This window comes from Arvicanthis niloticus, chromosome 12, assembly GCF_011762505.2.
Source record: "Arvicanthis niloticus isolate mArvNil1 chromosome 12, mArvNil1.pat.X, whole genome shotgun sequence".
In the NCBI taxonomy this organism is placed as follows: Eukaryota; Metazoa; Chordata; class Mammalia; order Rodentia; family Muridae; genus Arvicanthis; species Arvicanthis niloticus.
The window spans coordinates 66,104,435-66,118,471 of NC_047669.1; positions in this window are offsets into that span (position 1 = coordinate 66,104,435).

The window sequence follows — 14,037 nt, forward strand, 5'->3', positions numbered from 1 at the left end:
ATCCATATGCCTAAGAATTTCTTGAATTCATTGTTTTAATAGTTGAGTAACACTCATTGTGTAAATGTACCACATTTTCTGTACCCATTCCTCTGTTGAGGGACATCTGGGTTCTTTTCAGCTTCTGGCTATTATAAATAAGGCTGCTATGAACATAGTGGAACATATGTTCTTGTTATATGTTGGAGCATCTTCTGGTTATATGCCCAGGAGTGGCACAGTTAGGTCCTCAGGTAATGCTAAGTCCAATTTTCTGAGTGACCAACTCTAACACGCACCCCCGAGCCTTGCATCCGTGGGAGAGAAAGCACGAGACGCAGAGATTGGGTAGTTACTGCAAAACGAGGCTTTTTAATCTGTATCACACACGTGGAAAAACGCGGAAGGGCTGAGCTGTGGAAGGGGCCTGGCTTAAGTACAATCTAGAGTGATGTATTCACTTCTGATTGGCTGTTCGCTCACCACCTAACATTCAGTGACTTTGGCACGCCTTTCTGCCTAGCAGCTGCGCAGATAATTGTTTACATCTGGAGAAGACACGAGGCTAGTGCCAACTTGGGGTGGCAGATTATATTGCGGCTCCTTACAACCAACAGACTGATTTCCAGAGTGGTTGTACCATCTCGCAATCCCACCTACAATGGAGGAGTATTCCTCTTTCTTCATATCCTTACCAGCATCTGCCTTCACCTGAGTTTTTGATCTTAGCCATTTTGACTGGTGTGAGGTGGTATCTCAGGGTTGTTTTGATTTGCATTTCCCTGATAACTAGGATGTTGAGAATTTCTTAAGGTGCTTCTTGGCCATTCGAGTTTCCTCAGTTGAGAATTCTTTGTTTAGCTCTGTACCCCATTTTAATAGGGTTATTTGTTTGTCTGGAGTCTAATTTCTTGAGTTCTTTGTATACATTGGATTTTAGCCCTCTATGGGATGTAGGATTGGTAAAGATCTTTTCTCAGTTGGTTGGTTGTTGTTTTGTCCTATTGACAGTGTCCTTTGCCCTACAGAAGCTTTGCAATTTTATGAGGTCCCATTTGTCAATTCTTGATCTTAGAGCATAAGCCATTGGTGTTCTGTTCCGGAACTTTTCCTCTGTGCCCAAGTATTTGAGGCTCTTCCCTGTAGGGAGCCGCAGTCAGTATGTGCCATTCCAAGATGGCGCTGGCCACATGTCTTTCCAGCAGTAAACAAGTAACTGTGCAGCTGCAAAGGCAGAAAACCCGCCAAAGTCACTGGCCAATCCCAAGGCGTAATATTGGGTGGTGAGCAAACAGCCAATCAGAAGTGAATACGTCACTCTAGGGTGTATTTAAGCTAGGCCTCTTCCTGTCTTCAGCCCTTCTGCTTCCTTCTGCGTCCTTCCGCATTTTTCCACGTGTGTTTTACAGAGTAAAGTCCTCGTTTTGCAGTAACTACCCGAATACCGTCTCTCGTGTTTCTCTTCCGCGGGCGTGGGGTGACAGGGGAGGTGCGCGTTATATCTGGCGCCGAGAACCCGGGAATTTCAAGGCGCTGCGGAAGGCCCCCGAGACTCGGGGAGGGTTAAAAGATTGCAGGTTTCGAGGTACACCTTTGGAAGATATGCATGGGGTGGTGTTTGTGGCAAGCAGATTTAAACTCACCGCTGCCACTCCACTAGCTAGCCTCTTGCTTGCATTACATTTGTTTTTAACTTATGTGCGTTGTGAGAAAGAGGGCCACTCTAGCATACCAGAACCAGGGTGTGTTAGCCGGCATCAGGCCAAGGAGCCTGGAGGTCAGGCCAGAGAGCCTGGAGATATAGAGTACTCGAAAGGAACAAGGGCTACTGCAGAGTCCATTAAGCTTATGAAACCTTCACCGGCGGGTGGAGAGAGGTCGGAGGAAAAGAAGATCCTCCTTTATGACAGAATCTTTGGGGAAGCGTCTGCGCTCTGCTACCTGTGGTGGCTTGCAAAAAGGCAGAGCCAGAACAAGGGAGTGTGGCGTGAAAGGCAGACAGAGGAGGGAGACAGTCTGCCCTGGGAAGCGTGGCGGGCACACAGGGAGTGTCCTGCGAGCTTAGAGCAAACAATGCCAGTGATAGAACAGATGATTTTTAAAAATGCCACAGTTGAATGCTGTGCAGCCATTGTCCCTCGTAAGAACAAGAGGCTACAAGATTGGCTAAGGGCTTGCTGTGGCCCAGGGAGGGGGTCTGTTTGTGCTTATTCCACAGGTGAAAACAATTCAATTTGGGTCCCTACGCAGCTGGTACAGATTGTGAAGAATGAAGCTAGGTTGCAAGATTACACCTCTGAGTCTCCTGATACTGAAGTTCCATTTGGCGATAAGTATACCACTGTGGGCCATAGTCAGATCTTGAACTGTTCTGTTGCCAGTACATTCAAATGCTGAAGTACTGCCTAGTTCAAAGCTATTGACTGTTACTTGGTTGCCCTGGCCTCAGGCGCATCTGCTGAAAGCCTAGGTCATAAATGCTACAAGTTTTCCATTAGATTTTACACTTTGTTTTGTGGCAACAAAACTTTATAACATAAAGATAATACAGTTGGTGTTGATTTGAGAGAAAATGGATTGGTTACATCGTTAAAGATTGGTTTTTTGATTTGCCTATGTTTATAGAGAAAAGATACAACACATGTCTTTTAAGGTTTACAGTTTAAATTTAAGGTTTTAAGTTAAAAATCAAAACCACACAATTCGGCATAGCCAAGCCTCAGAGAGCAGGCAGAGAGAGGTTAAGTGCATTTACATTTGAATTAAGACAATGCAGACTGCCTGTAGAAGCCCAGGTGCAAAGCATTCCTTTTGTTCTGGGTCTTTAGACCAGGCCCTAGAAATGTGCTTAAGGGAATTTGTCTTTTGTCCTCATTGTTTCTTGTGAGAGGAGGGGTAAACCTAAGAACCAAAGACTTTACAAGAGTCTGTGGGCTACAAGTTATGATTATGCTGGAGACATTAAACTGTACCTGCTGATAAAATATGGTTCAAATTGTTTTAATTTCTTTATATTCAAAGTTGTTAAAAATGAGATGCCTTGGATTCCTCTAATGTATGTAACAATTATTAGAGAATAAGGTTGGCTTTTATCCGATATTCTCATTGGACAAAAAAAGATTGGTTATTAAATTAATTCAAAATAAAGTTCAAATTTAAGATTTATACAGCCTAACTTGCCTACTCCAGCTGCCATTTCAGTAAATGCTTATATAAAAGATGTTTTATACCATCCCTTTACATTTATGGTAAAGGTGTAAGATTTATAGTTAGTAAATTTATTCATAATTTTTAAGAGCCCATGAAGCGATATTTGTTAAAAATAATTGCTTCAGAAAATGGTTAATCGTTTTGTATTTTATATATACAAATATTGTTGTTGCTTTAATACAAAAAATTAAGAGATTAAATCTTTTGGTGTGTATTATTCATTGTGTGATACTTTATTAGTGGATTTCTCTAAGGAAGTTTTTTCTACAAGCCATTGTTCCAATATAACGAGCTTTAAAAATTTTTTAGAGTACTTGTTACTTCAAAAAGGATTCAAAGACAGTGTCTTTCAATATTTGAGACAAGCTGGGGCTAGAAAAAGGGCTCAGCCATTAAAGGCTGGACTTAATTTAAAATATAAAGGCTGAACTCCCAGCAACCACATGGTAGCTCACAACCATTTGTGGTGGGGATCTAACGCCATCTTCTGGCTTGTGAGTGTACATGCAAAAGAAAATAGTTTACTTTTAATCTTGATTTGCTCTTAGTGATTTTTAAAAGTTGTTAAGAGATATTATTTGGCTAAAACCTCATCTTAAGCTTACCATAAGAGGATTTAAACCTCTGTTTGATGTTTTCAAAGGGATGCAAGTCCTAAATTAAATCATATATGTATTTTTGGGGGGTTTATCCTGCTTCAACACAATTAAATTTGTGTTGTAGCCACTGTTTAGAATGCTAAAAAAAAAAAAAAAGTGTATATCTGCCTTTGTCTTGTTAAATGGTGTGCTTCATGAAGTGCAGAATGTTTTGGCTACACGATTTAATATCTCTAGCCATTTGGATGACATTAAAATTAATAAGGTGTTTTAAGAATGCATCTGCACAACCGGTGTTGGTGTGTGTAGACCCTCCATTTTTCTTTATGTTGCCCAATTTTCAAAATAATTCTGATATCTTGGGTTATAAGAATGACATGCTTTTTGGCACAATGTTGGAATGGATCACTAGACCTAGCTATGGTTAATCAAGTTACAGCAGCTACTGTTGTTAATCAAATTTCAGAAAAGACCTCTGAGGCTTTGACCCTCCCACAGAAAGTGGATGCATTTCAGGCATCCTATTGGTCAATCAGAGAGTTGATTGGCTCCAAGCCCATGTGGAGCAGCTCATGGATGTGGTTCAAATGAGCTGCGTGTCAGCTACCCCACATCCAGGTATTACACCTCTGAGATTTGTGAATGATACATTTATTTAAAGCCATAATCTTTCTGCTTATTTAAAAGGAAAGTGGAATGGAGAGTTGGACCAGGTACAGCAACAATTACAAATCCGGATTTCGAGCCTTGATGGAGCACAGATGGACCCCGTTACCCCTGGAGATTTTACTTCTTGAATTTCTTCTGCCTTTTCCTTCTTTCTTAAATGGGTGGGAATAGGCCTGCTTGGTGCAGCCCTATGTTGTGGATTAGTGTTCATGGATGGTTGGTCTGTAAGCTCAGAGCCCAACAAAAACGTGACAAGGCCGCTTTAGGCCAAGCACTCGCAGCCTTGGAGCAAGCATCTCTCCCTGAAATTTGACTATCTAGGCTAAGAAGTAGCCGATGACTGAGACCCTCAGTCGATGCACCCCAAGGGTTCAGCCCATTGCACTGGGTTGATGAGAGGTCTAAGTCCAGCCAGCCCTTGCCTAAATAGCTGTGGTACCTGAATAGTAGGTTGATAGCCCTTGCACTCCTGGGAGCTATACTCCATTGCACAGGGATGGGTGTCAATTCCTCTTTATATCCCCTTAGCCCTTGCACCCAGAGGACTTGTTTCCATCGCACCTGGAAGGGTAAGGGAAAATCTTCGGGCTATAAGCTCTTGATCGCTTATTCCCCCAAGATGGAGTTTGCTTGATCGGGTTTGAGTTCGAATCTTGATTGGTACTGCATTTAATAGGCAAAAGGCTGTTTCATATTAATAATTTAAATAGGGAGAGATGTAGGGAGCCGCAGTCAGTATGTGCCATTCCAAGATGGCGCTGGCCACATGTCTTTCCAGCAGTAAACAAGTAACTGTGCAGCTGCAAAGGCAGAAAACCCACCAAAGTCACTGGCCAATCCCGAGGCATAATATTGGGTGGTGAGCAAACAGCCAATCAGAAGTGAATACGTCACTCTAGGGTGTATTTAAGCTAGGCCTCTTCCTGTCTTCAGCCCTTCCGCTTCCTTCTGCGTCCTTCTGCATTTTTCCACGTGTGTTTTACAGAGTAAAGTCCTTGTTTTGCAGTAACTACCCGAATACCGTCTCTCGTGTTTCTCTTCCGCGGGCGTGGGGCAACATGGGAGGCGCGCGTTATACTTCCCCACTTTCTCTCTCATTAGTTTCAGTGTATCTGGTTTTATGTGAAGGTCCTTTGTTCACTTGGACTTGAGCTTTGTACAAGGAGATAAGAATGGATCAATTTTCATTCTCTACATGTTGACCTCCAGTTGAACCAGCACCATTTGCTGAAAATTCTGTCTTTTTTTTCCACTGGATGGTTTTAGCTCCTTTGTCAATAATCAAGTGACCATAGGTGTGGGGGGTTATTTCTGGTTCTTCAATTCTATTCATTGATCTTCCTGCCTATCTCTGTACTATGAGTTTAGAAATGAACTGAGCACAAGAACCCCAATAGGGGAGTTAGAGAAAGGACTGTAGGAGCTGAAGGCATTTGCAACCCCATAGGAAGAACAACATTAGACAACGAGAGCTTCCAGGGACTAAACCTCCAATCAAAGAGTATACATGGAGGGATCATAGATCCAGCTGCATATGTAGCAGAAGATGGCTTTATGTGACATCAATGGGAGGAGAGGTCCTTGGTCCTGTGAAGGCTCGATGCCCCAGTGTAGGGAAATGCCAGGGCAGTGAGTGAGAGTGGGTGGATTGGTGGGGGAGCACCCTCATAGAAGCAAGGGGGAGATGGGATTGGGGGTTACAGAGAGGAAACTAGGAAATGAAATAACATTTGAAATGTAAAGAAATAGAATATCCAATAAAACATGCAGAACATGGCAGTACATAGCTTTCTGAGTAGTACAGAAGAATAAGTAAAGGTTTCAGACAATGATTGTTTTGCTTACATGGTGTCAAAGTCATGATTTTATTCTCAATTATCATAAATATTACATGTCTATATAGGGAGGTCCATATGTCTGAGCATCATACATTTAGTATCATATGCATGTAGTATAGAGGACAGAATTTGAAATCCAAGAACACGTGTGCCTTTCAGATATATCTCTTTTATTCACATGATTCCAACAAGCAAATTAACTATTTTATACCTTAGGCCTGTGAAAAATAAAATGTGGAAATGTTTGTATTAATTCATACTGGAATGTTCAGTAAACACATGTAGGGGCTAAAAAGATGGCCCAGCAGTTAACAGCAACTGTTATTCTTACTGCTGGCTTATATTCCCAGAACTCACTCAGTGGCTTGCAGCTGTCTGCAACTCCATTTGTAGGAGTTTCAAAGTCCTTCTGTGGTCCTATTGGGCACAAGTTACTCATACATGAGTGAAGACAAAACACTCAGCCGAACAACTTCTAAAGCTGTGAATGCTCACACAAATGGCACGAGTATAATATTTGTTGTTTCTATTATCTATGTTTTTGTTTTATTTTTGTCATGGACACTTTTCAGTTTCTTTAGTACTTCACAAAATAACATGATATGTAAGTTACGACACAGTCTTTTATAACTTAATGTGTTTTAAATATTCATGTATTCAATTATTCTAAGCTAAGTTTCCCAGGAGTAGTTTAGATTCACTCAATTGTGAATAAGCCCATATTAAACAAAACATGATATTTCAACCCATTCAAATACCTGATTGGACAGTCTCCTTTTCTCTGAAGCCTTTAATGAAGGGTATACTATTTCTTCATAACATCATGAGCAAATATTTAATCATATAATGGAAACATCCAGGAAACTTTATATCACCCAGACTATGGAATGGACTGTTTTTTTTCTACTGAGAATATACAATTTTAGAGAGAACTATGTGGTCCAGATGCATATTACATTTTTGACTCCTTTCTAACAACCTTTGCATGTGTCAAGAGGACTTCATAATAAAGTCTGTTACTTCTTTTCCTTCAAGAATATTTATTAAAATAATAAATTGCATGGAGTGCCCAAGTGACTCAAGATTACTAAACACACAATACTATCCTGAACACATAATACATAGTGATACTCTGTTTTCATTTGGTAATTTGTCACAAAGAATTTAAAAATTGAGTAGCTACTTGCTCTGGATTGAATTCATAGCTGTATGGAAGAGAGAGGAGCATAAAACTCAGGAAGCTGTAGGCTTTTATAGGACTCAGGAAAATCACAAAATTGCAGGACCATAAACGTAGGAATGATTGCTAGGGTGAAGACTTTCTTGTCTTGGTGCTGTCATCAAGTTGGGCAGGAGCAAGCCTATGTAGAAGTGGGTTTTTGAGGCATGCAGATGCTTTGGAGTTAACCCTGATCTTAGTTCTCCAGGATAAAATTGGTAGAATCGAATACATGTATTCACATCTCCCCAGGAAAAAGATACAGAAAGCACATATAATTTCCTGACTGAAAGCCCAACAAATAGTGACATGTGTTTCTATGAATTCTAAAATCATTCTAAGGCAAACTGCATTTAGTTGCTGTTCATGTTCACATGTATGTCACACATATTGGAACTACATACTGTTCTTGCTGTCAGAACAAGTAAGTTTCCACTCACAGAGTCACTCCTCATTTCCTTTTCAGTCCAGCCTTCTCTTGCCCATTAGCCTATTGTTCACATAAAAGATTTGCTCTTGTTTGTCTTTCCGGAAGCTTGAGTGCAATAATATCCAAAGTCTGTAAAACAAGTTTCTTTTAATTGTGAGTAGAAGGCTTGGGAAGCATGTACATTTTTCCTTTTTCTTTTAATATTTGTCATTTAAAAATTGTCATTTCACTAGAGACATAGATTTTTAAGTGTTCAGTTCATTGTATTTGACAATTAATTATAGGTACTTGTGACTTCTAAAACAAAGCAACAATACAAGATTTATCAATTGAGTTTTACAACAAAAAGTTCCTTTGTGTCTTTCTTGATTTTTGACCTTGAGAGACAATGACTTTCTTTTTTTGTTTGTTTGTTTGATTTTTTGTTTTTTTGTTTTTTGAGACAGGGTTTCTCTGTGTAGTCCTGTGGCTATCCTGGAACTCACTCTGTAGACCAGGCTGGCCTCGAACTCAGAAATCTGCCTGCCTCTGCCTCCCAAGTGCTGGGATTAAAGGCATGCGCCACCACTGCCCGATGACAGTGACTTTCTTACTGTGCTGAATATGAAATTCTTTTCTTTCATTATTTGTCTTTTTGTTAACACTATCGGTGAGATTTGTTCATGTGCTTTGTTTCTGTACTAGATTTGAAGGGTAGTATTCAAAATTTAGGCTTCCCATAATGTGTTTATCTGTAGTGTTTTATTTCATTTTTTAACAGGGCTGGGGAACTCTGTTCATGCAAGACAAGTGTATTAGCTTCAGATATATCTTCAACACTTTGTTCTCCTGTAGATAAGCTTTTGTTTTGTTTCTGGATGTGGGCTACCATGAATTTTAGTTATCATGTGTATTGATTCATAGTGCTCTGTGTGCACAAATATGGTTTATACTCACATATTCAATTTTAGATACATTCTGTCAATAGTAAACTGTAAGATAATACTTCATTTCCTAAAGAGTATTGTTCATGAGCAAAAACTATGATTTTTTTTAATCTTACATAATTTAACAATTACCATCTTTATGAGGGTTGCCTTTTTTTTGTCTTGTCTGAAAATGCTGTTCCTAGTCCTGTGGTCACAAGCTTATCCTTCTACATAATTTTTATAAACAGGATTTTAGAATACGTTTTTAAATCTGTGATGCTTAGAATAAGTTTTGTTCACTCAAGTGACTGAAAGTCACACAAATTTTTTTTTATTTTTATGTGTGTATATATTTAATTCCATACTATTTGGCTTAGTGTCTCCAAAAATTACTTGACACATGAGCTTACGGACTTCAATGTTTCGTGCCTCGCTGTTTAAGCATTTAAAATTACAAAAGGAAAACACCCAGAGATAGAACACTTTTAGACATTTGATTGGGCAAAGATTTTTGTATAAGATCCAAAACAGAGGAACCCAAAACAAATATATATATATATATATATATATGGAATTCTAACAAACTAAAAAGCTAAGAAAGGGAAATCATATTAGAGACAGAATGGAAGAAAATATATGGGCTATGCAACGCAGTAATAATATCCAGAGCACATAAGAAACTCTAAAACTTCAATACAAAAAATAATGGATAAAAACTAGGTTGGTAGTAAGCACATTTTCTCAGAAAATGTTTTTCTTTCTTTTAGACAAGCAAATGGCTGGTGTGTAAATAACAAGTTGAGCAACTTGTCACAGGAGAAATAAGAATCTAGGTTACAAATGCTAATTGAGAGCAGCAGTTACCTGAGCCCTAAACCAAAAGGTACCAACAGGGAGGTGGGCAAAGATGTGAGTTGGCAAGCTACTGTAGCAAGATTTATGGAACTTCCTCCAAAAATTAACCTTAGAGACTATATTGCAGCAATCACTACTGAGAGTGCATGCATAATAAATGAAGTCAGTATGTCAGTGGGGTGTCTTCTGTCACATGCTTATTGCACTACTATTCACAACAGCCAAGAAAAAGGAACAACCTATGTAAACACTGACAGATGCAAGGATAACAAAAGCACGGTACATATGTAAAATAGAATATTACTCAGACATAAAAATAACAACATTCTGTCATTTATGAAAACACAGGTCATGGTCATTGAAATAGTACAGTCTCTGAAAGACAAGTATAAAATGATATCACCTGCATGAATACTCTACAGTGGAGATAGAGAAGTTGAGAGGAGAGCATTGGGGGTGGTCAGGGAAAGGCATTCCAATGGGTTCCAAGTTACAATTAAAATTTCTGAGTGCTAGTACCTAGTGGCCTATCTATTGATAACAATGGTGTGATGTATACATGGCATACTTTAACCACTGAGGAAAATATATTTGTGGAGATGAATGTTCTTTCCTGATTTAAACACTAAACTAACTGTACATCGCATTACCACATTAATATGTGTAGGAAGTCACGAGTGAGTAAACTCCTCAGTGATTATGTATTGTTGACATGGTCACATCCATAACAAAGACCAAAGCTTTGAACCATGGAAAATTGACAAAGCTATTCCCAACAACAATCTGGCTCAAAGCTACTAAAGCCTCTTTTTATTGGTCCAAAATGAATGTTTAGGAGTGATTGATTAGTACATTCAGAAACTAGAAACTGCAGTTTCCTATAGCTGAAATGGAACATGCTAGAGAGTTCCAACTGACACAAGTGATTAGCACCCATGGTTGTATACATTATAAACATCCTGAGATTCTGAGTTGCAGAAGTAGTACTTGAAGATATCCTGGACATCAGGGTGCTCTTAAGAAAGTAAATGAATAAAGAGAAGAAATTTAATAAGATAACTATTTATTAATTCAAAATTAAAAGCTATAAAAGCTCAAAAGTAATATAACTTATTCATTGCTTCATTTATTCAATTCATTCGATATTCTTGGTGGTTGTAGACTTACACATATAGATAAGTGGGAGGCAAGCTATATATTTATAACCATTTATATAGTGTGTCAGGGAAACTGTATATAAACCTTGTTTAGCAAAAAAATTCCATTATTCTATGTTATTAAAAATTTAAGTAATATGATCTTATCTAATGAATTTAGTTTTAGACCTCTAATTTTGACAATTTCATAAACATAAAAAACTCCTGTGTGCTCTGTTAGCTATATTAAAATTATTGAAAAATATATAAAGAAGGGGTTAATTTTAAGGTTAATATTTAGGCTTATTGTTCTAGTCCACATTCATTTACCCCCTAATTTATTGGCTTATGGAAAGGAGTACATTATTGTGAGTGCTTGTGATGGAGCAGAAGTCTTGACTCTTCAGCCACTAAGCAAGGACAGAGGTGAAAGAAAGTCCTGTGATTCTACACTCCCCTACAGACCACATACACTATCCAAAGGACCTCCCACAAGATCTCATCCCCTGAATATTTCTATCACTTTCCAGAATGCCATTTGTCTTAAGGATGCCCTGCAAGAAGAACATATCCCACTTACAGGCTGTTGCTCTTGGGATAGCCCTCATTCCAGTTGTTTGGGACCCATATGACGACCAAGCTGCATATCTACATAAGTGTGCAGAGGCCTGGGTCCAGTCCATGTATGTTCCTTGGTTGGTGTTTCAGACTCAGAGAGCCCCAAGGGTCCAGGTAAGTTGCCCCTGCTGGTCCTCCTGTAGAGTTCTTATCCCCTTTAGGGCCACCAATCCTTTTTCATATTCTTCCATAAGAGTCTCCAAACTCCATCCACTGTTTGGTTGTAGGTGATTATGTCTGAATCAACTGATGGAACCTCTCAAAGAACATCATGCTCCTGTCTGCCAGCATAATAGTATATTGTTAATAGTGTTGGGGATTTATGCTTGCCAATGGGTTACGTTTCAAGTTGGGCCAGTTATTGATTGGCCATTCCCTTAGTCTCTCTTCCATCCCCATGCCAGCAATTATTGTAGACAGGATAAATTTTATGTTGAAAGGTTTGTAGATAGATTGGTGTCTCTATATGAGGTTCCTACCTAGCTACAGGAAGTGGCCTCTTCAGGTATCATATCCCCAATGTAGTAAGTCACAGTTAAGGTTACCTCCATTGATTCTTGGGTGCCTCTCATATCTCAGGTCTTTGTCTTGTCCTAGAGATGCCCCCACCTCCTCATTTCTGTCAGTTGCAGATTTCCATTCATTTTATAGTCATCTAGCCATCTCTTCTGTCGTTCCCCACACCTGATACTGAACCCCCCTATTTTTCTCTATGCCACTCTCTCCCAGAATCTCCCCTCCATCTTCCTCTTATGATTATTTTATTTTCCCCTCTAAGTGATATTCAAGAGTCCTCACTTGGACCTTCCTTCTTGTTTAGCTTCTTTGGATCTGTGTAATGTAACATGGTACCTACATTATTATGGCTAATATTCACTAAGTGAGTATATACTATACATATCTTTTGGGGAATTAGTTACCACATTCAGGATGATATTCTCAAGTTCCATCCATTTGCCTGCAATATTCATGATGGCTTTCTTTTTCATAGCTGAATAGTATTCCACTGAGTAGATGTGCCACATTTTCTTTATCTATTCTACAGTTGAGGGACATCTAGGTTATTTATAGTTTTTCATTATTACAAATGAAGCTGCTATGAACATAGGTAAGCAAATATTTTTGTGGTATGTTGGAGCATCTTTTGGATATATGCTCAGGAGTGGTATAGTTTAGTCTTCAGTTAGAACTATTTCCAATTTTCTGAGAAACTGCCAAATCAATTTCCAAAGTGGTTGTACATGATTGCACTTCAACTAACAATGAAGAAGTATTTCCCTTGCCCCACATCCTAGACAGCATGTGCTATTTCTAGAGATTTTGATCTTAGCCATTCTGATAGATGTAAGATGTTTTGATTTGCATTTCACTGATGAAAAAGGACTTTGAATATTTCTTTAAGTGCTCCTCAGCCATTTGAGATTGCTCTTTTTTGAATTCTCTTTTTAGTTCTATATCTCATGTTTTAATTGGTTTTTTTTTGGGGGGGGGGTGTTGATGTCTGACTTCTTGAGTTCTTTGTAAATTTTGGATACTAGCCCTCTGTCAGATGTAGGATTAGGGAACATCTTTTCCCAATCTGTCAGTTGCTGTTTTGTCCTGTTGACAGTGTCTTTTGCCTTACAGAAACTTTGTAGTTTCATGAGGTCCCATTGTTCAATTGAACAGAATATTGGTGTTCTGTTCGAAAAATTAACTTCTGTACCAATGTCACATCCCAATTTCTCTTCTATGAAATTTAGTATATCCAAATTTATGTTGATGTTCTTGATCCACCTGGACTTGAGTTTTGTGCAGGGTGATAAGTGTGACTCTACTTCATTGTTCTACATGTAGACATTCAGTTGGTCCAGCACCATTTCCTGAAGATGCTTCCATTTTACAATTGTAAGGCTTTGGCTTCTTTATCAAAGATCAAGTGTTCATAGGTGTGTGGGTTTATTTCTGGGTTGTCTATATTGTTGATTTTCTCAAAGAAATCAGCTCTTGGTTTTGTTGATTCTTTGTGTTGTTTTTGCCTCTAACTGATTGATTTCCGCTCTGATTTTGATTATTTCTAGCTTTCTCTTCCTCTTTGGTATATTTGCTTCAACTTTTTCTAAGAGCTTTGTGGCGTACTTCTAAATTATTGATATGAGAATTCTCTAATTTATTTATGGAGGTACTTAGTCCTCTTAGCAATGTTTTCATTGCATACCATAAATTTAGGCATGTTGTGCCTTCATTTTCATTGAATTCTACAAAGGCTTTAATTTACTCTTTATTTCTCTCTTGACACAGAGACTACTGAGTTGAGAGCTGTTCAGTTTCCATGAGTGTGATGAGTATATAGACTGGTGTTACTGTTGTTGGATTCCAACTTTAATCAATGGTGGTCTGATAACATATAAAACATCATGTTCAATTTTCTTGTATCCATTGAGGCTTCCTTTGTGTCCAACTATATTATATGGTCAGTTTTGGAGAAAAGTCCATTACATGCTAAGATATTCTTTTAATGTTTCAAAATATTTTATAGATGTCTGTTAGGTTCATTTGATTCATAATGTCGGTTAGTTTCATCATTTCTTTGTTTA